Raw genomic sequence first — 13,161 nt, forward strand, 5'->3', positions numbered from 1 at the left:
CCCCAAACCTGCCTGCTTTAAATAGGTTCTGCCAACCACCGCATCAACACAAAACATGTAGACTTTAATGGGAAAGAACTTTAATACAATTAGGAAACAATACAGGAAAGGCAAAGAATATAGTTTCTAAATCAAGCACCCAAAGTTACCCGTCCCCTCATGGGTAAAAGCCCATCCAAATGGGATTGGCCAGGGCAAGGCCCCAAAGCCTGCCCCAAACCTTCCTAGGCTCAAAAGGATACTGTGTCTCCCCATTCAAAGCCCAACTTTCAGTTCCCACAGCCATCTATCTGGGTCTTCGATGAACTCCTTCCTCCAAACAGCTGACGGTGGACCACAAACAGGCACCTTCCAGTGGGGACCCACAGAAAAGGATCAGAAACCACCAGACTAGTCTGGAGGGAAAAGAACAAAATCAAAAGAAAGACAAAAACCACCATTGTCACCTCCCCATGGGTCTCTCAGCCACATCTGTGTCACCCAGTCCACAACCAAAAGGCAAGTGCAGTTCCTTCACACGTCTCCTGGCTCCATATGCCTCCTCCAGGTCTCCTTCTGGCTCCATCCTGCAGCGAAGAAGCTTCTCTGCAGCTTCTTCTCTCTGCTCAGCTCCACCCTCCCTGGGTAGGGCAGGAAACCTGGAACCTCCCCCTTTCCCGGGAACCACCCTGTTACAGTAGCAGGTAAGTCCATCTCCTTTCTGGTTGACACGGGGGCTACCTTCTCTGTCCTCCCCTCCTATTCCAGTCAAGTTTATCCTTCTCAGGTCTCGGTTCCGGGTGCTGACGGCCTTCCTTCTCAGCCCAGGACCACTGGGCCGCTCTTTCCTAGTCATGCCTTCTTGCCCCACACCACTCCTGGGTCGCAACCTCCTGACCAAACTCGGGGCCGCTCATGGTTCCAAGATCCTCCCACTGCTCATCCTCCCACTGCTCCAAACATCTCCTCATCCTCCTCAGGACTCCCCGCTGTCTCCTCCCACTATCACCCCCTGGTCTGCAATATCTCTATCCTGATTGTTGCCACCCATCGTACCCCAGTCCTCATTCGCCTTAAGGATTCCTCTCTTTTCCCTCTCGCCCCAGTTTCCAATCTCCCTCACTCACCATCAGGGTCTCAACCATCATCCAAGGACTCCTGGGAAAGGGAGTCCTTACTCCTACCAACTCGCCCTGTAATACTCCCATCCTCCCAGTTAAAAAAGCCTGATGGTTCTCATTGCCTAGTGCGAGACCTTCACCTCATTAACGAGGTGGTGATGCCTATCCATCCCGGAGTGCCAACCCCTACACCCTTCTATCTCATATACTGTCTTCTACCACACGCTTCTCTGTACTTGACCCCAAAAATGCCTTTGTTTACTATCCCTCTGGATCCTCAGTGTTACTTCCTATTTGCTTTTACTTGGGAAGATCCGGACACACACACCTCCCAGCAACTGGCCTGGACAGTCCTGCCTCTGGGATTCTGGGACAGCCCTCATCTGTTTGGTCAGGCATGAGCTAGTGATCTCTCGTCATGTCATCCTCCACCCCGCACTCTCCTCCAGGATGTTGCTGGCCTCCTCCTCTGCAGTCCTTCTCCGCCACAATCTCAGCAACACACTGCACAACTCCTCACCTTCCTGGCTCAAAAGGATACCGTGTCTCCCCGTCCAAAGCCCAACTTTCAGTTCCCACAGCCGTTATATCTGGGTCTTCAACTAACTCCTTCCTCCAAACAGCTGACGGTGGACCACAAACAGGCCATCCGGGACCTTCCCTCCCCTGAATCGGCAGAACAAACCCTTTCCTTCCTAGGTTTGGTCAGATTCTTCCATCTTGGATCCCTAATTTTGCTTTCCCGGCCAAGCCACCGTACGACACAGCAAAAGCCTCCCCCAAAGGACGTCTCCAACCCCCCAGGGAGGTCCGCAGGGCCTTCCTTTTACTCAGACATATCCTTCTTAGGGCACCTGCCCTTGGCCTTCCTCATCCAGAAAAGCCTTTCCTCCTGTGCACAGACGAACGTCGGGGCATTGCGGCAGGCGGCCTTTCCCAGCCTCTGGGCCCAGCCCTGCGTCCTGTCGCTTCTCTCTCCAAGCAGACGGATCCCACCGGGGCTAGCAACCTTGCCTTAGAGCCCTGGTGGCAGCAGCTCTACTCACCCGGGAACCCCTCAAACTTACTCTGGGAAGACCTGTCCAAGCACATTCCCCGCACCGCCTTCAGGCCCTCCTGTCTCCCCGCCCGCTCTCCACTCTCACTCCTGCCCGCTCACAGGACTTCCCTGTGCTCTTTATCGCAAACCCTCTGGTGAGTCTTATTCAGTCTAATTCTCTCAACCCAGCCATTCCTCTGCCTGTCTCTGGGCCCCCTTCTGTTGCCCACTCGTGTCCTTAAATCCTGGGGGAGGAAATGCAAACCTCCAGGCTGAGTTTAACTGACTCCCCTTTGTCAGATGCCTACTGTGTGTGCAGACTGGCGGCTCTTGCGTAGATGCACGAGGTCAGGGGAGGGCTGCCTAGGCCACTGTTACCGTCAATCAGGTAATTGAGGCAGGAAAGCTGCCCAGAGAAACCACCTTCCAAAAGGCAAAACTCATAGCATTTAACCAGGGCCCTGACCCTCAGCAACCATAAGAAAGTCAACATCTACATGGATTCAACATATGCCTTCCTTATGGCTCACAGTCATGCTGCCATTTGGCAGGAAAGAGGGTTCCTCTCCACCAAGGGGTCCCCCATCATGAACGCTAAACTTATACTTAAGCTTTTAGCAGCCTTGCAGCTCCCCAGCTGCGTGGACACTTACCCGGACAGGATTGGCAGGTTGATTTTATTCACCTCCCTACTCACAAAAAGGTTAAATATCTGCTAACAATGGTTAATACAATAACAGGTTGGGTCGAGGTCTTCCTGCAGCTAGAAAAATGGCTCAGGTAGTAACTGAGGCCCTTCTTAACCACATTATCCCACGCTTTGGCCTCCCACCTCTCTCCAATCTCACAATGGTCCAGTTTTTTATCTCAAATATTACTCAGCAGGTCTCTGCAGCTCTGGGAATCACCTGGAAACTTCACATTCCCCACCACCCACAATCCTCAGGGAAAGTGGAGCGCGCCAGTGGGATATCAAGGATCACCTGACTAAACTCTCGTTAGAGCTCTGCAGCTGCTCTGGGAACACGCAGACCGGTACTTACCCAGTCCTGCCTCCTTAGTTGACCTTCCCCACCACTGCATCCGGGAGACTGAGTCCTGCTCAAATTGCTTCAGCCCAAGTCACTGCAGCCTCCGTGGACCGGTCCGCACACTGTCATTCTCCCCACGCCTACAGTGGTAACACTTCTGGGACACCCCTCCTGGCACCATCTCTCTCGGGTCAAACGTGCCCCCGAAGACAAACAGTATGCATGTCGTAACCTGGGTCCTACTAGGATGCGCATTTCTTGTCAAAATCTCCCCTAGCCCAGTGTCCTGTGTATGGAAATTCAGGTCTCAGGATCCACGGAGATTACCCACTTGGTGGGTACTGCGGAGTGCCCACAGGCTGGATGCACAGCACCTATCACTCTCACCCTAACTCTTTCATTGTTTACTAACCCTACGGATACCTTGTTTTGTTTCCTTTAACATCAAACCTTAAATCACTGCAAAAATACCTACAAATAATATGGGGGTTCCCTTACCCATCATGTATAGTGCACCTTCTAGACAAAGGCTGAATGTTCTCACCAGGCTGTCATAATATGGGTTTCAATACGAATCAAGTTAACTCTACTATTTCAGATCCTTGAGACCAACCTTGGGTACAGGGAGTCCAAGCCGCAGTATATTTCTACTGGCTGGCATTTCTACCCTGTGGCAACATTGTCCCATCTCAAGGGAATATGTCCTGACACCAAATGCTACAGTCCAAGTCTCCCAGGACATCCTCCATTTGGAACAAGTCCTATACAATTAACTAACATCATCAGAAAAGACTGAGACACCCTCAATCTGGATTCATATAATCCAAAATGCTATACCCTTCCTAAATGACTCTTTTGGGACTAATACCTCCTCTTGTTTCCTCTGTGCTTCCCTTCAGAGGCCTCTACTGGCGGCAGTTCCAATTAATCTCAATACCACTATGACCAAGATAACGGGACACTGCTTGCCAGACTCCCCAACTCTCAATCCCCCTATGGGACTCCAATCACAGCAACCCCTGCTAGCAAACTGATGCCTTTGTTGGCTTTCATTCCTGCACTTTTAACATTTCGGTTAAAGGATAGATACCTCCTTAGAAAAACCTCTGTCTTTACAAGGATGTCCACTCTCACCACTGCTTTTCAATATAATCCTGGAAGTCCTAGCCAGAGCAATAAGACAAGAGAAAGACATAAAAGGAATCCAAATAGGAAAAGAAGAAGTCAAACTATCACTATTTGCAAACAATATGATAATATACATAGAGAACCCCAAAAACTCAACAGAAAAACTAATTCAACTCATCAATCAGTTCAGTAAAGTGGCAGGATACAAAATCAACACGCAAAAGTCAATGGCCTTCCTATACACAAACAATAAATCTGAAGAAGAAGAAATAAAAAAAAAAACATCCCTTTTAGTATCGAAACAAAAAAATCAAATACTTGGGAATAAATCTAACAAAAGAGGTAAAGGGCCTATACAAAGAAAACTATAAAACACTGTTAAAAGAAATAGAAGAAGACACAAAGAAATGGAAAGACATCCCCTGCTTATGGATTGGAAGAATAAACATTATTAAAATGGCCATCCTACCAAAAGCAATATACAGATTCAATGCTATTCCAATCAAAATTTCAATGTCATTCTTCAAAGAAATAGAACAATTATTGATGAAATTCATATGGAAACACCAAAAACCCCGAATAGCCAAAGCTCTCCTGAAAAAAAAAAGAAGGGAATGGAGGCATCACACTCCCAGACTTCAAACTATACTACAAAGCCATAATCATCAAAACTGCATGGTATTGGAACAAGAACAGACACACAGACCAATGGAATTGAATAGAAAATCCAGAAATAAACCCACAGATTTATGGTCAACTAATCTTTGACAAAGGAGCAAAGACTATGCATTGGAGCAAAGAAAGTTTGTTCAATAAATGGTGCTGGGAAAACTGGGTCGCTATATGCAAAAGAATGAAGCTTGACTACTAGCTCACACCATACACAAAAATCAACTCAAAATGGATTAAAGAGCTAGACATAAGACCTGAAACCATAAAATATATAGAAGGAAATATAGGCGAAACACTACGTGATATGCACATCAAAGACATCTTTACAGACACATCACCCAAAGCAGTGATAGTGAAGGCAAAGATAAACAGCTGGGACTACATCAAATTAAAGTGCTTCTGCACAGCAAAAGAGACAATAACCAAAACAAAGAGAAACCCCACCGACTGGGAGAACATTTTTGCACACAACACTAATGATAAAGAACTGATCACAAAAATCTGCAAATAGCTGATGAGACTCAACACAAAGAAAATAATCCAGTCAAAAAATGGGCAGAAGAGCTAAAAAGAAACTTCTCTGAAGAGGAAATGCAAATGGCCAACAGGCATATGAAAAAATGTTCAACATCACTTGTCATCAGGGAAATGCAAATCAAAACTACCATGAGATACCATCTCACACCAGTGAGAATGGCACATATTAAAAAAACTAGCAACAACAAATGTTGGTGAGGATGTGGAGAAAAAGGAACTCTCCTGCACTGTTGGTGGGAGTGCAAACTGGTCCAACCACTATGGAGAGCTGTGTGGAGATTTCTGGACTTGCTAAACATAGAGCTTCCATATGATCCAGCAATTCCACTCCTAGGTATTTACCCAAAGGACACAGAAACATCAATTCCAAAGAGCACCTGCACCCCTAGGTTTATAGCAGCACTGTTTACAATAGCTAAGCTTTGGCAACAACCCAAATGCCCAAAAATAGATGACTGGATCAAGAAGATGTGGTACATATACACCATGGAATATTACTCAGCATTCAAAAAAGATAAACACATGCCATTTGCAGCAACATGGATGGCGCTGGAAGGGATCATGCTCAGCGAAATAAGCCAGAAAGAAAAAGAAAAATACTGGATGGTCTCACTCATAGCAGCAATCTAGAAAACTTAAATAAGGGACCAGGAAATGAATAAACATAAGAAAGTGAAAATCAAAATCAACAAACAACTATGAACCAGAGACACTCTATGGGGGGTGGGGGGCGGAGAGGGGAGGGATTGGGGTCAAAATAAGGGGATTGCAATTGTATGGGGAATATAAAAATAAAATTTATTTTAAAAAAAAGAAAATTAAAAAAATGTCTCATGTTTTGTGTTGATGCGGCGGATGGCAGAACCCTATAGAGAATAGGCAGGTTTGCGGGATTTGGGCTGCCCCTCTTCCTGCCCTAACAAAACTACCCCCTGTATAGTTTTAATTTGGTATCAAAGTGGAATATTAACAATCATTTGAAAATACTTCTAGTTTCTTCATTCCTCCAGGCTGCTGCCTCTCCCAGCCCAAATCCACTCCTCCCGAATGTGGGGAAGGGAATTTGGAACCTCCCCTGTCTGTGGATGTCACACTGTCACAGCACCATGTCTCCCTCTCACAGGCTCTGTGGGATGGTGCAGACTTGGTGATCCCACACTCACCCCCATTCTATCTCCTCATTTGAGGGGGGCGGGGGTTGTCCAGGGAAGACAATCAGCATCATCTTGCTCCAGTTACAAAGTCTCCAAGGACTGTCCTGGACTCCTTCTCCCCAGACCCCTAGAAGGAGTGTGATGCCCCTCACCCTCCTGCTGCTGCTCTGGGGGCCCCTGGCCCTGATGGAGACCCGGGCGGGTGAGTGCGTGTCCAGCTGGACACTGTTGCTACAGGAGGGAGGAGCAAGGGGCCTACTGCGGGTGCAGGACCCCAGGAAAGGCTCATCTTCCCCCAACCTCTGTACCCCTTCAGGCCCCTTGGTTTCTGGCCCTTTCTGTCCCTTCCGCCTCCCCTGAGTGCTCTGGGCCTTAAGTCTGGGCCCTTCTTGGCCCACCGCCCTTTCTCCCCTCCAGGCCCATCTCCCTGGGATTTGGGCCCGCGCTGAGAGGAGGGTCAGCCCAGGTCTCCCCTCCCGCCCCCAGGCTCCCACTCCCTGAGGCTTTTTCTCCCACCACGAAGTCCCGGCCCGGCCTCGGGGAGCCCCGCTTTATCGCCATGGGCTACGTGGACGACCCGCAGTTCCGGGGTTTGACAGCGACTCCCCGGGCCAGAGTGCGGAGCCGCGGGCGCCCTGGGCGGGGCAGGTGGGGCAGGAGGACCTGGACGAGGAGACACAGAACCCAAGGGTCAACGCGCAGTGGTTCAAAGCGCTCCTGAGGGACCTGCGCGGCCGCTACAACCAGAGCGAGGACGGTGAGCTTCGCGGAGCGGTGCCAGGGTCAGGTCACCCCCCATTCCCAGCATAAGGCCGGGGTGTCCCGAGTTTCAGGGTCCACTGACCCCTCGAGGCTGGAAGAGACCGCGGCACTTTTTGCCTGTCCTTTCATTTTCAGTTTAGGTTTATGCAGGGTAAAAAGGCAGGGTGATCTCGGGGTGACCTCGGGGTTGACCGGAAGGGTGGGTTTCAGGGTCTCACACGCTCCAGAGGATGTTTGGCTGTGAAGTGGGGCCAGACCTGAGCCTCCTCGGCGGGTATGACCAGTTCGCCTACGACGGCGCGGATTCCATCTCCCTGAGCGAGGACCTGCGCTCCTGGACCCCGCGGACTCGGGGGCTCAGATCACCCAGCGCGCGTGGGAGGCGGCGGGCAGGGCCGAGCGCGTCAGGCACAGTGTGCAGAGCAGGTGCTTCCCGCGGCTCCGCAGACTCCTGGAGATGGGGAAGGAGGTGCTGCAGCGCACAGGTAAGAGGGGCCACGAGGCCTCGGACCTCCCCTCTCCTGGTGCCCCACAGGGAAATGGAATAATGGGCAGAACAGCAGCTGCTTTCTGGGCAGAGAGGGAGAGTCCCCCTGGGTTGCATGTTCTGTGCTAGAGAGAGACTCGCCCAGAAGACACCACTTTTCTGGACAGTCAAGGAATCCAGTCTCTCCTGAGGGAGGGTGGCCGTCCTGAAATAACTCTTCCCTGATCCTGTTGACCCAGCAGCCATCTCTTTCAAGGACTTGTTTTTGGTCTGAGAACATTTCTGGAGATCTGACTCTTGCCTTTCTGTGTCATTCACCCTCCACTCAGGTCAGGAGCAAAGGTCTGTGTTCTTGGAGACCTGCCTCCTCCTACCCTGGGCTCTCGCCTGATTATCCCAGACAAGGCTGGTTTCTGGGTTTTGTGCTTCCTCCCTCCAAACCAATTGTCATGCTCATTCTGAGGATGGTCAGTGAGGCTGCTTCAATGTACAGGAAGGAAAAACCCAAAGTGTGAATTTTTGACCCTTCTCAGATCCCCCAAGACACACATGACCCTCCACCCCTCCTCTGACCATGATGTCACCCTGAAGAGCTGGGCCCTGGGCTTCTACCCTGCGGACATCACCCTGACCTGGAAGCAAGATGGGGAGGACCTGACCCAGGACACAGAGCTGGTGGAGACCAGGCATGGTGGGGGGAGGACAGAACCTTCCAGAGGTGGGTGGCTGAGGTGGTGTCTTCTGGAGAGGAGCAGAGATACACGTGCCAAGGGCAGCATGAGGGGCTACTGGAGCACCAAGTCCTGAGATGGGGTGAGGAGAATCATGTGGGCACTGGGATTTTGCTCAGAGAAATAAGGGGCCCTTCTGGACTCTTTCAGATGAGGCCTGGGGCTCAGGGTCTCCCCTTCCCTTCCTTTCCAGTGCCCCCTCCTCAGTCCTCCATCTCTACCACGGGCATCACTGCTGGTCTCGCTCTCCTTGGAGCTGTGCTCACTGGAGCTGTGGTGGCTGCAGCTGTGATGTGGAGGAAGAAACGCTCAGGTAGGAAAGGGAGTGGGGGATCTTGTCCCCTGGGGGCTTTCAAGTTTCTCTGGTGGCCTAGGGGGCTTTCAAGGCAATACTGGTTGCCTTTACTGGTTAATGGGAAGAACCATCCAAACAAGTGTGTTGCCCAGAGGGTATTTGGTCCAGTCCCCCTCACCTCCTTTCTTCATTTTCCAAGTCCTGACCTGGGTCTTATGTCACAGTTCTGGAAACTTCCCTGTTCTGCAGGATTTGAAGATTCCTTTAGGCTTCTGAACTGACTGCTCCCTGATATCACATGATGTTTCTTCTCACAAGTGGACAAGGAGGAAGCTACACTCAGGCTCCAGGTGAGCATGGATAGGAGTTTGATCCCTGAGCCCCTGGGGACAGTGGAGATGGAGCCCGTGGGGAAGTTACACTCATCAGTTCCTCCTGTGGTCTCATCTCTGACCAAGTTTTGTTGTGTTCTCCCCTGGGCAGCGGCAGTGCCCAGGGCTCTGAAGTGTATGTCAGCCCCTAAAGGTGAGACCCTGGAGGACTGCAGTGGGGGTGGGGGTTGAGGCAGAGAGGCTGGCACCAGGTGATGGGGATGCTTTCAGGAGGAAATCTTGAGAATGCTTGGACCATTGATAATGTTAACACTCAGGTCATTCACCTGAATTTCTTCATGATTATTTTCTTTCACAGTGAGAGACAGCCTTGTGTTGGCCTGAGTGTTACAGGACTTCTTTTTGCCCACAGTTTGTGCCTTTGTGATCCCCTGGTTTAAAACACTTTACACCTGCAAGAACGGCCCATATCCAAAAGACCAGAAACTCAAGTGCTGTCAAGAATATGGAAAAAAGGGGACAGTCCTGCATTGTTTTTGGATATAGACTGAGCCAGCCCTTATGGAAACAGTACTGAGGTTTCTTAAAAGAGTGAATGTGGACCCAGCAATTGGACCCAGCAATTCTACACTGAGGATCTACTTACAGAGGATAAATACACTCCTGTGAAGGGACCTGCACTCCCGTCACCACTGCAGCACTATTTACAGTAGCCAAGCTATGGAACCACCTAAATGCCCCAGACAGGTGGGAAATCAAGAAGAAGCTGGGATTACATGTATACATGTGTGTACATATACAGGTGATGTATGACCCTGCATAATGGAATAGCATCCATGGTCAGAAAACATAACTCATGCCACTGCGGCAACATGGATGGAAGAGGGGTACATCAAAAAGATAAAGAGAAATCCTCATGTATGGATGGGGAGAAAGCAAATGAAGGGCCAGATTAAGCCAAACTTCAAAACTAAACCTTGAGCCCCACCAGGCTTCGCCTATTGCTGACCAGGGCTGCAGACCAGCCCAGGCTTTCTGGCCCAACAGTGCTGGGTGGTGGACAGACCCTCTCTAGTTTGGCATCAGACTCATTTGACGACAAAGCCTGACTGCTGCTGAATGAGTCCCCCATTTTTCTTGTTGCACCTGCACCACCACTGGGTCCCCAGCCTCTGCTGTTTGCCGGGTCTGAGATGGATCTTGTACTTGATGCTGCAGGTTATGACTTTTTTATGCCACTTATATATCCCCTACATGGCCAGAAGGTAACATCTTCCAACAAATTGTTATTCTCCTGATATAACAAATCTTGGTGACTTTAACCTTTATTTTCTTTTTGCAACAATGAGTTATTATTTATCTATAATTCCCTAATGAAACATTCACAATTTTTTTAAAGGTTTTTTTTTTTTTAATTTTTGGGTAGAAGTACTGGGGTGAAGGCCAGAGGTACGGGTGGTGGGGGGTGGGTGCGGAAGGAGGTGGTGAGAGAATTCACCAGAGACAGAGTGGGGAGCAGAATAGGCGGATATATTGAAATGCATTGCTAATGGAAGTAGGGGGCAAGATGAGGAGGTCTGCTGTGTCGTGTGGGTCAGCTCCCTGGGCCAGGATCCACTCAGGCTGTTGCATTGGGCCTTCTCGGTGGTAGTGCTGAAGCTTAACCCCTAGGCCACCAGACAGGCCTAACACCCACAATTTTTAAAGAATCAAACTTGCAAGAAATTGTTTACTGTTATGTCATTACCATGGATTAAGTATTCCCACCATCTCACTGTTCTTGCTAAAGCTGAGAGGATACAGCAAATTATGTGACAACATAGGAGAATTCCCAAATGGCTAGATTCAACTCATTATTAGTGTATGGTCCACAAGCTGGCTTATTTAGTGCTACATCTTGGTCAATATCTGGACAATTTCTATTCATGATGATGACTTCTGTATCATCAAATCTTTTTTAAAAAATATTTATTTATTTATGCATACAAGAGTTGGGGTACAGGCCTGAGATGCGGGGCGTGAGAGGATTCACCAGAGATACAGCGGGGAACAGAACAGGCAGACTGACTGAAATTCACTGATTAGGGGAGCAGCAGGCAAGACAGGAGAGGTCTGCCTCACCATGTGGGTTTCTCCCTGGCTGGCCAGGGTTCGAACTAGTGCTGCAGAGGCTGCGGATAGCTTCATAGTGCGATGCTTAACCCCTTGTGGCACCAGGGAGGCCCTGTATCTTCAAATCTTAAGGCCATTTATTAATGGCTCAGCTCAACATACACACCTTCACCTCTTCTTTGACTGTAACTCTGGGCAATATTTTACATTGCGGAATTGGATTGGAGGCTCATTTAAAAATTCTTACTCCTTTCAAGGGAAAGGCCCACAGATATGTGAAGAAGGAGTCAGAAGAAAAGCACAGCAGCCAGCAGGGAATGGTCAAAATGAAAAGTTATTCCATGGAGAGGCTATAGAGGTTGAACAGATTATTTCCCAATTATTAATTTTTTAAAAGATTTATTTATTTATTTATACAAGCACTGGATATAATCAGAAGTGTGAGAGGGTGAGAGAATTCACCAGAGCCAGAGCGGGGGGCAGAGCAGGCAGAAGGACCGAAGTACACTGCTGAGGGGAGCAGCGGGCGGCAGGAGAGGTCTGCGTGCCATGTGGGACCCTCCTCTGGTGGCCAAGGAGCAGCCGGGGATGGATCGAACCGGCGCTGCAGAGGCTGCAGGCACCTTCCCAACCCTGCGCTCAATCACTGCACCACTGGGGAGGCCCTATTAAATATTTTTAATGAGGGAAAATAATCTACATCCAGCCAGGAGATTTGGTAGCATTTGAAACTCCGCATTGAGGGCCCTGCTGAGAGATGGTCATGCTGAGAGACCAAGAGAAACCAAACTCCTGCATAAACACCAGGGGTGACCTAAGGGGTGACTGTGTCTTTCCAGCCAGTGAATCTGTAACTCATATTGTCTGAACACTAATTTTTAAAAAGGTGGAGAGAAAGTAAATGATTGAGGGGACCAGGTTATGTCCTTTTGTGTTAACCCACCACGTTCATTAAGAAAATCTCATTGTGTTCAATAACACCAAGGCTCAGAGCCATAACAAGGAAACACAAACACATGATTCAGGTGGTGCCTGGTATCAGGAATGAGATCCGTATTCTGTGCGGGTCCAGCAGTGACCACTTGTCATACTTTGCTCACGGGGAAGCCTCAGCATGACAGCAGGTCTGATACAATCTAGTAGTGACTGTGCGAGTGACCCACTTCCTAGCAGGTGTGATGACACTGTCATCTCCCCACACACAGGAAGCTTCTTCTCTGATCATTGTCAAATGTTACATGTTACTGATCAATAAATAAACTGGAATTTTAAAAATTATCCATACTACCATGATTCAGTCCAGATGTGGGATTATTTAGCCAAAGATTTTGATGGTTTTTATTTAAAACCTTTATGTAATAAGCTTAAAATTATGTGAATCTAAATGTACTTACAAAGGGAAACTTGACGGCCACGTAGTATATTTGGCTGCTGGATTTTTCACTAAACTGATACACTGGGCTTTTGCTATGTTTCAAGGTGAAAAACCTACACTTTTCTAGCCCAAATATTTGGGCTTGTCACTGAAGATTGGTTTGGAATTCATCATCTTTTCTCTGAGTAAGATGTGGGATTAACAGACCTTTCTGGACAGAGAGCGACATGGTGCAACTTCTCTTTATTTATTTTATTTTTTTTTTTTTTAATTTTAGAGGCATGTTTTATTTGTTTGTTTGTTTGTTTGTTTATACATGCGTTGGGTACAGTCAGAAGCGCGGGAGGGTGAGAGAATTCACCAGAGCCAGAGCGGAGAGCAGAGCAGGCAGAAGGACCAAAGTACA

The 13,161-nt window shown here is 48.7% G+C and overlaps 1 pseudogene; it reads left to right on the forward strand.

The window, feature by feature from the left end:
• Positions 1 to 9,217, forward strand: part of LOC119251221 (class I histocompatibility antigen, Gogo-C*0101/C*0102 alpha chain-like) — a 9,853-nt pseudogene extending 636 nt beyond the window's left edge.
• The last annotated feature ends 3,944 nt before the right edge of the window (positions 9,218 to 13,161 follow it).

Source organism: Talpa occidentalis, unplaced genomic scaffold (assembly GCF_014898055.3).
Source record: "Talpa occidentalis isolate TD23 unplaced genomic scaffold, MPIMG_talOcc4v2.1 talOcc4.2, whole genome shotgun sequence".
Classification (NCBI taxonomy): Eukaryota; Metazoa; Chordata; class Mammalia; order Eulipotyphla; family Talpidae; genus Talpa; species Talpa occidentalis.